General features: G+C 32.4%; 1 pseudogene; it reads left to right on the top strand.

The window, feature by feature from the left end:
• Positions 1-414: 414 nt before the first annotated feature.
• Positions 415-15,036, top strand: part of LOC142167935 (uncharacterized) — a 113,183-nt pseudogene continuing 98,561 nt past the window's right edge.

The raw sequence follows: 15,036 nt of genomic DNA, 5'->3' as shown, positions 1-15,036 counted from the left end.
AATGATTTAGAAGAACTTCTTGATAAAAAGTTATCCGGTTTGAATATCAAACCTATTGATTTATCAAAAGATTTTGCTGATAAAATGGATGCTACTTTTGATTATAAAAATGATGTTTTGTTAGAGTTTAATAAACTCAAAAGTTATCCCAAAAAGAATAATAAGTTTACTGATAGCAGATATGTTGATAAACCTAGAATGCAGACTTATTGTTACAATCGTCCAACTCCTCAAGATGTTTTAATAGAGGAACGTGATTGGAATCAGACTAATACATCTTACAGTGGTTCCGAAATTTACGAATGGAATCTTGATGGTTTGACTGATAGGCAGTTAACTATTCTAGTACATAGAATGCTTATGTATGCAACTATCTGTAAAAGTGTGAAGAATACAGATAGGAATATTTGCAGGATGATTGTTTCAGGTTTTACTGGTCAACTTCGTGGCTGGTGGGACAATTATTTAACTGTCGAAGAAAGGGCAATGATTATTAACACTAAAGCCATTGACGAAGGAGTTGATAACTTAGCCATGACCCTAGTGGCAAATAGAGAAGATACCGTTTATACCCTTATTCTTACTATTTTAGAACACTTTAATGGTAGATTTACTAATCAGAATGAGACTGTCAGTACTCTTCTTAATGGCCTTAGATGTAAGACCTTAGGTGAGTTTAGATGGTATAAAGACACTTTTATGAGTAGAGTGATGGAACTACCAGAGAATAAGATTGAATATTGGAAAGCTAAGTTTATAGATGGCCTTCCTTCCTTATTTGCTGAAAGAGTTAAGAAATTTCTAAGAGGTAATTATGGTGAAATTCCATACAGAGACTATACCTATGGTAAGTTGATAGGAATTTGCACACAGGAAGGATTAAACTTGTGCAATGAATTAAGATTGTCCAAACAGCTTAAAATGGATAAGCTTAGGGAAAAATTCCAGTTAGGAGATTTTTGTACTCAGTTCAGTCTACCCGAGATTTCTACTCATAAGAAGAAGAAACATAAGTATCATAGATACCCAAACCAAGACAGTCCTTATAGGAGAAAGAGATCTAGATATAGATCCAAAGAAGAACGAGAAGCTAAGAAAGCCCATCGTAAGGCTACTAGATTTACCAAAAATAGGTCTAAGAGAGATCTAGCTGACATTAAGTGTTATAAGTGTGGTAAATTTGGCCATATAGCTCCAAATTGTAAGCTTCAAAAGCTAAAAACCTTAGGACTATACGATGAGTTACGTAATAAGGTTTATGGTTTGTTATACACTTCTGGATCAGAATCAGATTATTATTCTGAGTCAGAATCCGAAGCTGAAATAGATTTACTTGATTTATCTGCTAGTGATAAAAATATTGATAATACTTGTACAACTTGCAAAGATGATACATGTGCTTGTGATGATGAATTTTATAAATTACAATCACAATTTGAAAATTTGAATATGAAAACTATTACATTTGATAATGTAATAGAACTTTTAAAAGAAGTTACTGATGAAAAACTTCGTGAAAAAAATATTAATTTGGCTGCTAGTTCAAGTTCTAATTCAAGTTCTAATTTTGTAAAAACTTTTGAAAAAGAATTTGAATATTCTCCACCTTATTCTTTACTTGAGGTTAATAACCGTCTGTTAAACAAAAATGCAACTCCAACAAGAGATTCTTCTTTCGATGATTTAAAAATTGAAGTTGAAAACTTGAAACGAGAGATCAAATCTCTTAAACAAAATCAAATGATTTGTGATCATAGGATTACTCATATTGAGAAAATCAATTCTCCAGCTAAGAAATCTAATGATAAAAACAAAGGTATTTCTGACATTGATATTGAAGAAAAACCTATTAGTTTTAATCCTAAACATGATATATTTTTAGGAATGATGCAAACTATTACTTCTCATAAATGGTATATCAAATGTACTATTCTCATTGATAATAGTTTTTCTATTACAAACATTGTCATGATTGATAGTGGAACAGATGTTAGCTGCATTCAAGAAGGTTTAATGCCTACGAAATATTTTAAAAAAACTACTCATATGGTTAGATCTGCATCCAGGCATGCTTTAGATATAAAGTATAAGCTTCCTAATACGGGTATCTGTCAGAATAAAGTTTGTATTCCTCACTTCTTTTTCTTAGTAAAAAACCAGTTATACCCTCCTATTATACTTGGAACACCGTTTATTAACGCCATTTATCCTTTTACTAGCATAGACTCGAAAGGTTTTACTGCTACTTATAAGGATAAAGAGATAAGTTATACTTTTGTTACAGATCCAGTAACTAGAGATATTAATGCTTTAATTGATATGAAGCAAAAACATGTTGATTCTTTACAATTAGAATTGTTTAGTATGAATATATTTGATACTTTGAATTCTACTAAAGTACAAGAAAAAATCAAATTGATTTCCGAGCAGATTGCTATTGATATTTGTGCTGAGCATCCTAGTGCTTTTTGGAATCGAAAAAAATATATTGTCACTCTTCCATATGAAGACAATTTCTCTGAGGATGATATTCCTACTAAATCTCGACCTTGTCAGATGAACGCAGAATTAGTAGAATTTTGCAAAAAAGAGATTGATAGCTTGCTACAAAAGGATTTGATAAAATCCTCAAAATCTCCTTGGTCTTGCACAACTTTTTATGTTAATAACGCAGCTGAAAAGGAAGTGGTGTTAGTAGATTGGTCATTAATTATAAGCCCTTGAATAAATATTTGAAGTGGGTTAGGTATCCTATTCCTAATAAAAGAGATTTATTGTCTAGATTATATGATTCCAATATATTTTCAAATTTTGATTTAAAATCTGAATATTGGCAGATTCAAATATTTAAAGAGTATACTTATAGAACTGCTTTTAATGTTCTATTTGGGCAATATGAATGGAATGTTATGCCTTTTGGTTTGAAGAATGCCCCTTCAGAATTTCAAAAAATTATTAATGATATTTTCAACCCCTATCTAGACTTCATTGTTTATATCGATGTCATTTTGGTATTTCCAAAATACTTGAAATGCATATTAAGCATTTAGACATTTTCAAAAGAATTGTTATACAAAATGGTTTGGTTATCTCAAAACAAAAAATGAGTTTATTCCAAACTAACATTCGATTCTTAGGACATTATATTTGTCAAGGAAAAATTACTCCTATTCAAAGATCGATAGATTTTGCTTCAAACTTTTCCGATGTTATTACTGATAGAACTCAGTTACGAAGATTTTTGGTAAGTTTAAATTATATTTCGCCTTTTTATAGAGACTTGTCACGTGATTTAGCCCCCTTATATGATAGGCTAAAAAAGAATTATAAAAATCCTTGGACTGATAGTCATACTACTTTGGTTAAAAATATTAAGCAACGTGTTAAATCTTTACCTTGCTTAACCCTTGCTAATCCTGCATGGCAAAAGATTATAGAGACTGATGCGTCTAATATTGGTTACGGAGGGATTTTGAAACAAATAAATCCCAATTATAAACACGAATATCTTATTAGATTCTACTCTGGTAAATGGTCTGAAGCCCAGAGAAAATACGCTACTGTGGCACATGAAATGTTAACCATAGTAAAATTTGTTTTAAAATTTCAAGACGACTTATACAATCAAAAGTTTTTGATAAAAACTGACGCACAATCTGTTAAATATATGTTTAACAAAGACTTTAAACATGATGCCTCAAAAATGATATTTGCAAGATGGCAGGCTCAATTAGCCCCTTTTGATTTTGAGATACAATATAAAAAGGGAATTGATAATTTTCTGCCAGATTTCTTATCCCGTGAATATTTACAGGATGGAACCCCCCTGGGGTAGGGGAAGACGTAGAGGTTGGGGAAGATCATCCCCACAATCCAGAGGAAAATCATCACCTTCAGGATCGTCATACGGATCCACATCAAACTCCTCAGTTATACAAATGGGAAGAAAGATTTTAACCAATGAGAGGATATCTCTCAGAGAAGAATCATCGATCAGACCATCTGTCCATCTGGAAGATATTCCAGAAGATAGCCTGTTATACGGGCATTTGCAGGCCTATTTGATTGCTAAAAAACAGAAAGATATTTCTGCCAAGCAAAGTGATACTTTTGCTTCCATCACAAAAGATGACAATGATGATATCAAGTCATATGAGAAAGTGTCAAAAAAGGAAATGATATTTCTTTTAGAAAACTCTGATATTCAGAGAAAAGAAGAGCAGTGGAAGATATTCCAAAGGTATTTAATAAATGGATTATATTATCCGGGTGAGTCATACAAAACCCGCTCCTATTATGAAACAATACTAACCAGTATTGGCACTTAGATGTAAGACCTTAGGTGAGTTTAGATGGTATAAAGACACTTTTATGAGTAGAGTGATGGAACTACCAGAGAATAAGATTGAATATTGGAAAGCTAAGTTTATAGATGGCCTTCCTTCCTTATTTGCTGAAAGAGTTAAGAAGGTTCTAAGAGGTAATTATGGTGAAATTCCATACTGAGACTATACCTATGGTAAGTTGATAGGAATTTGCACACAAGAAGGATTAAAGTTGTGCAATGAATTAAGATTGTCCAGACAGCTTAAAATGGATAAGCTTAGGGAAAAATCCCAGTTAGGAGATTTTTGTACTCAGTTCGGTCTACCCGAGACTTCTACTCATAAGAAGAAGAAACATAAGTATCATAGATACCCAAACCAAGACAGTCCTTATAGGAGAAAAAGATCTAGATATAGATCCAAAGAAGAACGAGAAGCTAAGAAAGCCCATCATAAGGCTACTAGATTTACCAAAAATAGGTCTAAGAGAGATCTAGCTGACATTAAGTATTATAAGTGTGGTAAATTTGGCCATATAGCTCCAAATTGTAAGCTTCAAAAGCTGAAAACCTTAGGACTAGACGATGAGTTATGTAATAAGGTTTATGGTTTGTTATACACTTCTGGATCAGAATCAGATTATTATTCTGAGTCAGAATCCGAAGCTGAAATAGATTTACTTGATTTATCTGCTAGTGATAAAAATATTGATAATACTTGTACAACTTGCAAAGATGATACATGTGCTTGTGATGATGAATTTTATAAATTACAATCACAATTTGAAAATTTGAATATGAAAACTATTACATTTGATAATGTAATAGAACTTTTAAAAGAAGTTACTGATGAAAAACTTCGTGAAAAAAATATTAATTTGGCTGCTAGTTCAAGTTCTAATTCAAGTTCTAATTTTGTAAAAACTTTTGAAAAAGAATTTGAATATTCTCCACCTTATTCTTTACTTGAGGTTAATAACCGTCTGTTAAACAAAAATGCAACTCCAACAAGAGATTCTTCTTTCGATGATTTAAAAATTGAAGTTGAAAACTTGAAACGAGAGATCAAATCTCTTAAACAAAATCAAATGATTTGTGATCATAGGATTACTCATATTGAGAAAATCAATTCTCCAGCTAAGAAATCTAATGATAAAAACAAAGGTATTTCTGAAATTGATATTGAAGAAAAACCTATTAGTTTTAATCCTAAACATGATATGTTTTTAGGAATGATGCAAATTATTACTGCTCATAAATGGTATATCAAATGTACTATTCTCATTGATAATAGTTTTTCTATTACAAACATTGTCATGATTGATAGTGGAGCAGATGTTAGCTGCATTCAAGAAGGTTTAATACCTACAAAATATTTTCAAAAAACTACTCATATGGTTAGATCTGCATCCGGGAATTCTTTAGATATAAAGTATAAGCTTCCTAATACGGGTATCTGTCAGAATAAAGTTTGTATTCCTCACTTCTTTTTCTTGGTAAAAAACCAGTTATACCCTCCTATTATACTTGGAACACCGTTTATTAACGCCATTTATCCTTTTACTAGCATAAACTCGAAAGGTTTTACTGCTACTTATAAGGATAAAGAGATAAGTTATACTTTTGTTACAGATCCAATAACTAGAGATATTAATGCTTTAATTGATATGAAGCAAAAACATGTTGATTCTTTACAATTAGAATTGTTTAGTATGAATATATTTGATTCTTTGAATTCTACTAAAGTACAAGAAAAAATCAAATTGATTTCCGAGCAGATTGCTATTGATATTTGTGCTGAGCATCCTAGTGCTTTTTGGAATCGAAAAAAACATATTGTCACTCTTCCATATGAAGACAATTTCTCTGAGGATGATATTCCTACTAAATCTCGACCTTGTCAGATGAACGCAGAATTAGCAGAATTTTGCAAAAATGAGATTGATAGCTTGCTACAAAAGGGTTTGATAAAACTCTCAAAATCTCCTTGGTCTTGCACAGCTTTTTATGTTAATAACGCAGCTGAAAAGGAACGTGGTATTCCTAGATTGGTCATTAATTAAAAGCCCTTGAATAAATATTTGAAGTGGGTTAGGTATCCTATTCCTAATAAAAGAGATTTATTGTCTAGATTATATGATGCCAATATATTTTTAAAATTTGATTTAAAATCTGGATATTAGCAGATTTAAATATTTAAAGAGCATACTTATAGAACTGCTTTTAATGTTCCATTTGGGCAATATGAATGGAATATTATGCCTTTTGGTCTGAAGAATGCCCCTTCAGAATTCCAAAAAATTATGAATGATATTTTCAACCCCTATCTAGACTTCATCATTGTTTATATCGATGACATTTTGGTATTTTCCAAAACACTTGAAATGCATATTAAGCATTTAGACATTTTCAAAAGAATTGTTATACAAAATGGTTTGGTTATCTCAAAACAAAAAATGAGTTTATTCCAAACTAACATTCGATTCTTAGGACATTATATTTGTCAAGGAAAAATTACTCCTATTCAAAGATCGATAGATTTTGCTTCAAACTTTTCCGATGTTATTACTGATAGAACTCAGTTACGAAGATTTTTGGTAAGTTTAAATTATATTTCGCCTTTTTATAGAGACTTGTCACGTGATTTAGCCCCCTTATATGATAGGCTAAAAAAGAATTATAAAAATCCTTGGACTGATAGTCATACTACTTTGGTTAAAAATATTAAGCAACGTGTTAAATCTTTACCTTGCTTAACCCTTGCTAATCCTGCATGGCAAAAGATTATAGAGACTGATGCGTCTAATATTGGTTACGGAGGGATTTTGAAACAAATAAATCCCAATTATAAACACGAATATCTTATTAGATTCTACTCTGGTAAATGGTCTGAAGCCCATAGAAAATACGCTACTATGGCACATGAAATGTTAACCATAGTAAAATGTGTTTTAAAATTTCAAGACGACTTATACAATCAAAAGTTTTTGATAAAAACTGACGCACAATCAGATAAAAACGGTTACAATCTGTTATAAATACGGGTAAAATAGTCAGATAACCATTTTATCTGACGCACAATCAGATAAAAACGGATTTTATCTGATGTTAAAATGGATTAAGTGGGAGAAAATTAATTTTCCAACTACATGGACTTTGGATTAGGTTATATCCCCCAGTTAGATAACTAATGTTGTCAGTAATACTGAGTATTCTCATATTACTCAAAATCTGGATGGAAGGATTTGCATTCAGTTTGACGATAATAGTTCCACTTATAGTAGACAGTCATTTTCTAATAATAGACTGTTGCCTACTATTAGTTCTAATTATAATAGACATTCTTTTACCAATCATAGATTGTTGCTTGATATTCAACACATTTCTCCTAATGAACCAGTCTATGGACCAGCTAGAAACCGTGTTGCATCTCTACACACAATTTCTACTAAAGTAGGTGATAAACCAGTTGAAAGGGTTAAATCTGTTGAAAAGGTTAAGATTAACCCCCAGACAAATATTGTCCAGGATAGTGATAATATTTCTGATAAGGATATTCCTTCGGCATCCGAGATGGATTTTGAACTAAATGGTATTTAAATGATTCCACACCAAATTGATTTTAGTCCAGGGTCACAAGCTAGAGGTTATATCCAAAAAGAATTTTTCAGTGATAAATGGAACCAGTTTAAAACTTGGTTTTTTGATACTTATAGCAAAGGGGATTTGAATAATATTTCTTAAGAATTTTATGAAACTTGTGCTTTACATAATCAAATTATGTATTTTGTTCCTTGGTTTATAACCACATATTTATCACTTTTTATAAAAGTTTTGGAAAGATCTTATAAAGACGGGAGTGGCAATATTACTAAAGCCATTTACCCTCCTCAAGCACCTTTTGTTTTACCTAATAATACAGGTATTACTTTTACTGCATTTCAAAAATTTATTGATGAAGATGTTGCTGCAGTCAGCATCATAGAAATTAATAAATTAATTTCTCAAAATAATTATTTGAGCTTATATGTTAAGGTTTTGGGAGAACAGATTAGTTTTCTGGATAAAAAACTTGATGATTTAACAGTTTTGATAACAGATATGAGTACTAGCAAGAAAATAACTGATATTGCCTCTACTTCAGGAAGCAAATCAGGAGCTCAAACTGTTCTTACTCATATTCAAAGACCTCATGAGATTGAGGATTTTAAATTTAAATCCTTTAATGATTTAGAAGAACTTCTTGACTGAAAGTTATCCGGTTTGAATATCAAACCTATTGATTTATCAAAAGATTTTGCTGATAAAATGGATGCTACTTTTGATTATAAAAATGATGTTTTGTTAGAGTTTAATAAACTCAAAAGTTATCCTAAAAAGAATAATACGTTTACTGATAGTAGATATGCTGATAAACCTAGAATGCAGACTTATTATTACAATCGTCCAACTCCTCAAGATGTTTTAATAGAGGAACGTGATTGGAATCAGACTAATACGTCTTACAGTGGTTCCGAAATTTACGAATGGAATCTTGATGGTTTGACTGATAGGCAGTTAACTATTCTAGTACATAGAATGCTTATGTATGCAACTATCTGTAAAAGTGTAAAAAATACAGATAGGAATATTTGCAGAATGATTGTTGCAGGTTTTACTGGCCAACTTCGTGGCTGGTGGGACAATTATTTAACTGTCGAAGAAAGGGCAATGATTATAAATGCTAAAGCCATTGACGAAGGAGATGATAACTTAGGCATGGCCCTAGTGGCAAATAGAGAAGATGCCGTTTATACCCTTATTCTTACTATTTTAGAGCACTTTAATGGTAGATTTACCAATCAGAATGAGACTATCCGTACTCTTTTTAATGGCCTTAGATGTAAGACCTTAGGTGAGTTTAGATGGTATAAAGACACTTTTATGAGTAGAGTGATGGAACTACCAGAGAATAAGATTGAATATTGGAAAGCTAAGTTTATAGATGGCCTTCCTTCCTTATTTGCTGAAAGAGTTAAGAAGGTTCTAAGAGGTAATTATGGTGAAATTCTATGCAGAGAATATACCTATGGTAAGTTGATAGGAATTTGCACACAGGAAGGATTAAACTTGTGTAATGAATTAAGATTGTCCAGACAGCTTAAAATGGATAAGCTTAGGGAAAAATCCCAGTTAGGAGATGTTTGTACTCAGTTCGGTCTACCCGAGACTTCTACTCATAAGAAGAAGAAACATAAGTATCATAGATACCCAAACCAAGGCAGTCCTTATAGGAGAAAGAGATCTAGATATAGCTCCAAAGAAGAACGAGAAGCTAAGAAAGTCCATCGTAAGGCTACTAGATTTACCAAAAATATGTCTAAGAGAGATGTAGCTGACATTAAGTGTTATAAGTGTGGTAAATTTGGCCATATAGCTCCAAATTGTAAGCTTCAAAAGCTGAAAACCTTAGGACTAGACCCCTTGCTTGAGTAAAGGTTTTTAACCTTCCATACAGTCATTAAACTATATATAAAATTCAAGTATATTTCAATTCTTATATCCTTACTGATTGTACGGATTACCGCCAGTCTTTAAATATAAGGGTACTGAATTAGCTAGATTAAGAATTCTCAAGTATGTTAAAATAGAAATCTTTAACTGGTGGAAACCTTCCAGACATATAAATGTCAGAAGTGAGGTGTGAAACATGTTCAATTCCCGGTCAAATGGTGATTTTTGTTTTAGCTTAATTGAGAAGGCATGGCGGATTACCGCCCGCCACCAGTTCCCGGTCAAACGGTGATTTCTGTTTTAATTTAATTGAGAAGGCATGGCGGATTACCGCCCGCCACTTGATCCTGTTAAAATGGTATCAGAGCCTAGGTACTTTCATGGTATATATAAGATAGATATGAAATATTCGACATAGATATGTTTCTGAAATATGGATTTAGGAGAAACTAGTATGAAAAATACTAGGTTGGAAGAGGTAGATATACCTCAAAACCTTGATTTGTTAAACAAATGGACTATTCCTAAAGTCCCTATTAGAACAATCTATGATTATGGATGGTTTGATAAACTCTCTTCTAAACAACTTGTTAAAACAACTGAGCAATCTTTAGCTTTGAATTCGTCTGAACAGACTATTCGTTTGTTAAACAAGCATGATATAGATGTTTATAAACACCAGTATAATTATTTGCATATTGGTATGGTACAAATTGCTTTCAAGCCATTAACCCTTAAAGGGTTACCAGAGACGTTTTTAGCCGCTCTTAGAGATGCTAGAAATCTGAATTTCAGACAGTCTCTAATGGGTTCTATTGAATCTACTGTTGCCTACGGCCAAGTATATTTTAATACTCAACCCAATTTGCAATTATCTTTATCTGATGTTAATATACTTGATGCATTAACATTAAATGTGAAAACGCATGGTTATAATTAACAGATTGTAACCATTGTGCGTCAGATAACCATTTTAACAGGATCAAGTGGCGGGCGGTAATCCGCCATGCCTTCTCAATTAAGCTAAAACAGAAATCACCGTTTGACCGGGAACTGGACTTGTTTCACACATCACATCTGACATTTATATGTTTGGAAGGTTTTCACCAGTTAAAGATTTCTATTTTAACATACTTGAGAATTCTTAATCTAGCTAATTCAGTACCCTTATATTTAAAAACTGACGGTAATCTGCACAATCAGTAAGGATATAAGAACTGAAATATACTTGAATTTTATATATAGTTTAATGACTGTATGGAAGGTTAAACACCTTTACTCAAGCAAGGGGTTTGTCATAATATAATACATACTTTTATTGAGCCCATGTGTCTAGCAGTTCTAACCGTGAAAGAATATGCCCTTTTAACTCCTTTATCGGGCTGAGGTTCACGGCTGGCTAGACGAATCCACTAAAGCAAAGCCAATAAGAGCAGTGTTATAGTAGACTGTACCAACCATCTTGACACCAAGTCAAAACTCTATATATAAAGTTCATCTATATTAAAAAAGATGCCGTCTCTTTCATGGTTTATATAGGAGAGAAGTTAGATACTCAACATAGATATGAAGTCTCTTAGCTGGACAAAATCACGGCCAGAGAGGAGAGACTAGAAGAAAAGCTAACTAAGAAAGAAATAAGAAATATGTACCTTGTGGCCAAGATGCAAGGCCCTGAAGATGAAGAACTGAAAACTTTATTTACTTTTGTTCTTCTATTACAAGCTACCAGCTACAATGCTTACTTCTAAGTTAGAGAGAGAGAGAGAGAGAGAGTTTTAGAGAGAGAGAGTCTCGGTTCCGCTTCCCTTCTCTTGAACGAATGAATCCTATATATAGAAAAAGAAAGGAATCTATGAACAGTGACAAGTCATAATATAATACATACTTTTATTGAGCCCATGTGTCTAGCAGTTCTAACCGTGAAAGAATATGCCCTTTTAACTCCTTTATCGGGCTGAGGTTCACGGCTGGCTAGACGAAGCCACTAAGGCAAAGCCAATAAGAGCAGTATTATATTAGACTGTACCAACCATCTTGACACCAAGTCAAAACTCTATATATAAAGTTCATCTATATTTCAATTCTTATATCCTTACTGATTGTGCGGATTACCGCCAGTCTTTAAATATAAGGGTACTGAATTAGCTAGATTAAGAATTCTCAAGTATGTTAAAATAGAAATCTTTAACTGGTGGAAACCTTCCAGACATATAAATGTCAGATGTGAGGTGTGAAACAAGTCCAGTTCCCCGTCAAACGGTGATTTCTGTTTTAGCTTAATTGAGAAGGCATGGCAGATTACCGCCCGCCACTTGATCCTGTTAAAATGGCGATTTCTGTTTTAGCTTAATTGAGAAGGCATGGAGGATTACCGCCAGCCACTTGATCCTGTTAAAATGGTGATTTCTGTTTTAGCTTAATTGAGAAGGCATGGCGGATTACCGCCCGCCACTTGATCCTGTTAAAATGGTATCAGAGCCTAGGTACTTTCATGGTATATATAAGATAGATATGAAATATTCGACATAGATATGCTTCTGAAATATGAATTTAGGAGAAACTAGTATGAAAAATACTAGGTTGGAAGAGGTAGATATACCTCAAAACCTTGATTTGTTAAACAAATGGACTATTCCTAAAGTCCCTATTAGAACAATCTATGATTATGGATGGTTTGATAAACTCTCTTCTAAACAACTTGTTAAAACAATTGAGCAATCTTTAGCTTTGAATTCGTCTGAACAGACTATTAGTTTGTTAAACAAGCATGATATAGATGTTTATAAACACCAGTATAATTATTTGCATATTGGTATGGTACAAATTTCTTTTAAGCCATTAACCCTTAAAGGGTTACCAAAGACGATTTTAGCCGTGGTTGGTGGGACAATTATTTGACTATCGAAGAAAGTGGAATGGTTATTAATGCTCAAGCCACTGAAGAAGGAGTTGATAATTTAGGCATGGCCCTAGTGGCAAATAGAGAAGATGTCGTTTATACCCTTATTCTTACTATTTTAGAACACTTTAATGGTAGCTTTACCAATCAGAATGAGACTGTCCGTACTCTTCTTAATGGCCTTAGATGTAAGACCTTAGGTGAGTTTAGATGGTATAAAGACACTTTTATGAGTAGAGTGATGGAACTACCAGAGAATAAGATTGAATATTGGAAAGCTAAGTTTATAGATGGCCTTCCTTCCTTATTTGCTGAAAGAGTTAAGAAATTTTTAAGAGGTAATTATGGTGTAATTCCATACAGAGACTATACCTATGGTAAGTTGATAGGAATTTGCACATAGGAAGGATTAAACTTGTGCAATGAATTAAGATTGTCCAGACAACTTAAAATGGATAAGCTTAGGGAAAAATCCCAGTTAGGAGATTTTTGTACTCAGTTCGGTCTACCCGAGGCTTCTACTCATAAGAAGAAGAAACATAAGTATCATAGATACCCAAACCAAGACAGTCCTTATAGGAGAAAGAGATCTAGATATAGATCCAAAGAAGAACGAGAAGCTAAGAAAGCCCATCGTAAGGCTACTAGATTTACCAAAAATAGGTCTAAGAGAGATCTAGCTGACATTAAGTGTTATAAGTGTGGTAAATTTGGCCATATAGCTCCAAATTGTAAGCTTCAAAAGCTGAAAACCTTAGGACTAGACGATGAGTTACGTGATAAGGTTTATGGTTTGTTATACACTTCTGGATCAGAATCAGATTATTATTCTAAGTCAAAATCCAAATCTAAAATAGATTTACTTGATTTATCTGATAGGGATAAAAATGTTGATAATACTTGTACAATTTGCAAAGGTGATACATGTGCTTGTGATGATGAATTTTATAAATTACAATCATAATTTGAAATTTTGAATATGAAAACTATTACATCTGATAATGTAATAGAACTTTTAAAAGAAGTTACCGATGAAAAACTTTGTGAAAAAATTATTAATTTGGCTGCTAGTTCAAGTTCTAATTCAAGTTCTAGTTTTGTAAAACCTTTTGAAAAATAATTTGAATATTCTCCACCTTATTCTTTACTTGAGGTTAATAACCGTCTGTTAAACAAAAATGCAACTCCAACAAGAGATTCTTCTTTCGATGATTTGAAGGTTGAAGTTGAAAACTTGAAACGAGAGATCAAATCTCTTAAACAGAATCATATGATTTGTGATCATAGGATTACTCAGACTGAGAAAATCAATTCTCCAGCTGAGAAATCTAATGATAAAACAAAGGTATTTTTGAAAATGATATTGAAGAAAAACCTATTAGTTTTAATCCTAAACATGAAATATTTTTAGGAATGATGCAAATTATTACTGCTCACAAATGGTATATTAAATGTACTATTCTCATTGATAATAGTTTTTCTATTACAAACATTGCCATGATTGATAGTGGAGCAGATGTTAGCTGCATTCAAGAAGGTTTAATACCTACGAAATATTTTCAAAAAACTACTCATATGGTTAGATCTGCATCCAGACATGCTTTAGATATAAAGTATAAATTGCCTAATACGGGTATCTGTCAGAATAAAGTCTGTATTCCCCATTTCTTTTTCTTGGTTAAAAATCAGTTATATACCCTCCAATTATACTTGGAATACCGTTTATTAACGCAATTTATCCTTTACTAGCATTGACTCGAAAGGTTTTACTGCTACTTATAAGGATAAAGAGATTAGTTATACTTTTATTACGGATCCAGTAACTAGAGATATTAATGCTTTAATTGATATGAAGCAAAAACATGTTGATTCTTTACAATTAGAATTGTTTAGTATGAATATATTTGATACTTTAAATTCTACTAAAGTACAGGAAAAAATCAAATTGATTTCCGAACAGATTGCTGTTGATATTTGTGCTGAGCATCCTAGTGCTTTTTCGAAAAAAACATATTGTCACTCTTCCATATGAAGACAATTTCCGTGAGGATGATATTCCTACTAAATCTTGACCTTGTCAGATGAACGCAGAATTAGTAGAATTTTGCAAAAAAGAGATTGATAGCTTGCTACAAAAGGGTTTGATAAAACCCTCAAAATCTCCTTGGTCTTGTACAGCTTTTTACGTTAATATCGCAGCTGAAAAGGAACGTGGTATTCCTAGATTGGTCATTAATTATAAACCCTTGAATAAATATTTGAAGTGGGTTATGTATCCTATTCCTAATAAAAGAGATTTATTGTCTAGATTATATGA

The sequence above is a fragment of the Nicotiana tabacum genome, chromosome 2, assembly GCF_000715075.1.
Source record: "Nicotiana tabacum cultivar K326 chromosome 2, ASM71507v2, whole genome shotgun sequence".
Classification (NCBI taxonomy): Eukaryota; Viridiplantae; Streptophyta; class Magnoliopsida; order Solanales; family Solanaceae; genus Nicotiana; species Nicotiana tabacum.
This window is presented reverse-complemented; position numbering and strand designations above follow the sequence as displayed.